The sequence below is a fragment of the Orycteropus afer genome, unplaced genomic scaffold (assembly GCF_000298275.1).
Source record: "Orycteropus afer afer isolate SDZICR_OR568_19922 unplaced genomic scaffold, OryAfe1.0 scaffold00618, whole genome shotgun sequence".
Taxonomy (NCBI): Eukaryota; Metazoa; Chordata; class Mammalia; order Tubulidentata; family Orycteropodidae; genus Orycteropus; species Orycteropus afer.
In genome coordinates this window covers 351955-355919 of record NW_006922205.1, presented here as the reverse complement: position 1 = coordinate 355919, position 3965 = coordinate 351955, and the positions used below count along the sequence as shown (strand labels likewise).

At 36.6% G+C, this 3965-nt stretch overlaps 1 non-coding gene across 1 annotated transcript; it reads right to left on the bottom strand.

The window, feature by feature from the left end:
• Nucleotides 1–2759: 2759 nt before the first annotated feature.
• On the bottom strand, nt 2760–2866 carry LOC122151611. Its single transcript, XR_006164228.1, has one exon. It is a non-coding gene; the product is annotated as a U6 spliceosomal RNA (small nuclear RNA).
• Between the last annotated feature and the right edge of the window lie 1099 nt (nt 2867–3965).

Below are 3965 nucleotides of genomic sequence, written 5' to 3'. Positions count from 1 at the left end.
GTGGAATACCTATTGAGATGTTTCAACAAATAGATGCAGTGCTGGAGGTGCTTACTCACTTATGGCAGGAAATTTGGAAGAAATCTACCTGGCCAACTGACTGGAAGAGATTGATATTTGTGCCCATTCCAAAGAAAGGTGATCCAATAGAATGTGGAAATTATTGAACAATATCATTAATATCACTAGCAAGTAAATTTTTGATGAAGACAATTAAAAAATGTTTGCAGCAATACATTGACAGGGAATTGCCAGAAATTCAAGTTGGATTCAGAAGACCATATGGAACAAGGAATATCATTGCTGATGTACAATGGATCTTGGCTGAAAGCAAAGAATACCTGAAAGATGTTTACCTATGTTCCATTGCCTAGGCAAAGGAATTTGACTGTGTTGATCATAACAGATCATGGATAACATTATGAAGAATGGTAATTCCAGAACACTTAATTGTGCTTTTGAGGAACCGGTACGTAGACCAACAGGTTGTCATTTGAACAGAACAAGGGGATATTGCATGGTTTAAAGTCAGGAATGGTGTGCATCAGGTTTGTATCCTTTCACATACTTATTTTATCTGTATGCTGAGCAAATGATCCAAGAAGCTGAAGTATATGAAGAAGAATGCAACATTAGGATTGGAGGAAGTCTCATTCGTTAATACTCTGCAATATGCAGATGACACAACCATGCTTGCTGAAAGTAAAGATAACTTGAAGCACTACTGATACAGATCAAATACTACAGTCTTCAGTATGGATTAGAACTCAACAGAAAGAAAACAAAAATTCTCACAACTGGATCATTAAGTAACATCATGATAAGTGGAGAAAAGATAGAGTTTGTCTGGGATTTCATTTTACTTGCATCCACAATCACCACCCATGGAAGTAGCAGTCAAGAAATTAGATGTTGTACTGCACTGGGCAAATCTTTTGCAAAAGACCTCTTTAAAGTGTTGAAGAGAATAGATGTAATTTTAAAGAGTAAGGTGTGCCTAACCCAAGCCGTGGTATTTTCAATAGTCTCATATGCATGTGAAAGCTGGACATTGAATAAGGAAGACAGAAGAAGAGTTGATGCCTTTGAATTGTGGTGTTAGCAAAGAACACTGAAAATACCATGGACTGCTAGAAGAACAAACAAATTTGTCCTGGACAAAGTACAGCCAGAATGCTCCTGGAAGTAAGAATGGCCAGATGTCATCTTACCTACTTTGGTCATGTTGTGAGAAGGGACCATTCACTGGAGAAGGATATCATGTTTGATAAAGTAGAGGGTCAGGGAAAAAGGGGAAGACCCTGACCAAGATGAATTGATACAGTGGCTACAATCGTGGTCTCAAGTATTGCAAGGATTGTGAGGTTGGCTCAGGACCCTGCAGTGTTTCGTTCTGTTTTACAAGGGTTGGTATGAGTCAGAGCTGGCTTGACATCACCTACCAACAACAACATTCAACATTGTATTGGAGATTCTAGCCATTGTAATAAGGCAAGAAAAATAAATTAAGGTTATAAGAATTGGAAATAATAAATAAAATTGTCAACATTTGCAGATGACACGATCGTGTATATAGAAGATCCAAGAGAATATACAAACTATTAGAATTAATCTAACAAATGATGGGCAATAAAACTACATTTTTAAAACTACAAAATAATATTGAGAAACACTAATAATCTGAATAATGGAGGGATATACCATGGTCATAAATTAAAGTCTCTATACTACAAAGACAATGAACCATAGTGATGCAGTGGCTAAGCACAAGTTTGGCAGTACTAAACCACTAAATTGCTCCATCAGACAAAGATGTGGCAATCTGCTTCTGTTTAGGTTACAGTCTTGTAAACACTATAGGGCAATTTTACCCTGTCTAATAGGGTCACTATGAGTTGAAATAGACTCAATAGAAAAGTTTTTTTTAAAATATATGACAAAGATGTCAAGTCTCTCCATATTTATCTCTAGATTCACTGTAATTTTAGTCATAATCCCAGTAGATTTTTTTTTCATGTGTTGTGTGTATGTAAACTAACAAGCTGACTACAAAGTTTATATGGAACCACAATAAACCAAAATTAAGCAAGACAATCTTGAAGAAAAATGAAGCTTGAGGAATTATACTACCAGAATTCAGGGCATCATAAAGTTACCAAAATAAAGATAGTGTGGTTTTGGCACAAAAAAGAACAAATAAATAAAAGAACAGAAAGTGTTTTGGAAAAAAAAATCACACCTATAAAGACACATGATTTATGGCAAAAGTGGAATGCAGAGCATTGTGGGGAAGGATGGTCCTTTTAATATGTGATACTGAAGCAATTGGGTATCCCTATAGAAAAAAAAAAAAAAATATTGACCTTACTTCACAACTTCCAAAAATATCAATTCCTGATAGATAGTAAGTAAATCTAAATGTGGAAGATAAAATTACAAAGTTCCAGAATATAACATAGGAGAATGTCTTTGAAATGACTTTGATAGTGACCCCTCCTTGGGTTTCTGAGGCGGTATCACTATGGAAGTAGATTGCCCAAACTTCCTTACAAGGAGTGGCTGGTGGGTTTGAGTCAAATGCCTTAGGCACTATGCCAACAGAGTTCTCATTTTGGTATAGGTAAAACTTTTCTTAATAAACAAAATTCTTTACTATAAAGAAAAAGATGATAAATTAGATAAATTAGATCATATCTTATGATCATCAAAAGACATCTTTTTGTTGTTGTTGCTGTGCTCCAATAAAATTTTATGGACACAAAAACATGGAATGCTTCATGAATTTCCACATCATCTTTGTGCAGGGACCATGGTAATCTTCTCTGTACTGTTTCAATTTTAGTATATGTGCTGCCAAAGCGAGAACTCAAAAGACATCATAAGGGAGTTAAAATTCAAGTCACAGAGTAGGGGAGCATTTTTAAAATAGAAACTGATTGAAGTTTATTTAATATATGACTTATAAATTGAGATCACATGTATAATCAAATGTGGAGTCAAAATATTCCCCAGAAGAAAGAACTTCTGTTTATATAACACTTTACCCTAAAACACAGCTTCTAGTCTGAACTTCTCAAGCCCCCTAGAGCCAGGAAAGGGAGTGGTCAGGTACCACAGAGTGGCAGGTTTCAGGTAGGAATTAGGTAAGAGGAGGGTGCAGAGGTTTCCAACAGCTAAGGGAGACAAACTTGTCTGTCAGCTTGTCATCCTGTGAAGCTTATATGTTGGTTTGAGGCTTGAGTCTGTGCCAATGGTGTTTCAGATGCCAATAGAGTTGCACATGGGGAACAGATTTCAATGCAGCTTACAGACTAAGATAGACTAGGAAGAAGGAGGAGGCATCCACTTCTCAAAAATTAGCCAGGGAAAATGTTATGAATAGCAGAGAAACACTGTCTGATACATTACTAAGCAACTTTATGAATAGCTTGGAAACATTGTCTGACACAGTGAAGGAAGATGAGCCCCTAGGATTGGAAGGCACTCTAAATAGGACTGGGAAAGAGCTGCCTCATTAGAGTAGAACCAACCTTAATGATATGGATAAAGTAAGTCTTTCAGGACCTCCATGTGCTGATGTGCCATGACTCAAATTGAGGAGAAACAGCTTCAAACATCCATTACTAATCAGAACATGGAATGTATGAAGTATGAATCTAGGAAAATTGGAAGTTGTCAAAAATTAAATGGAGCACGTAAAGATTGATATCCTAGGCAATAGTGAGCTGAAATGGACCTGTTTGGGCCATTTTGAATCAGACAACCATATGATCTACTATGTTGGGAATGACAAACTGAAGAGGAATGGTGTGGCATTCATCATTACAAAAGATGTTTCAAGATCTGTCCTGAAGAGTTCCGGCAAGATGGCGGATTAGGCAGAAAGACTGCACAGACACTCTTCAACAAAGAAAAGGGAAACCAATTAACACAGACACAGAAGATAATCTTGGACCCCTGAGCCT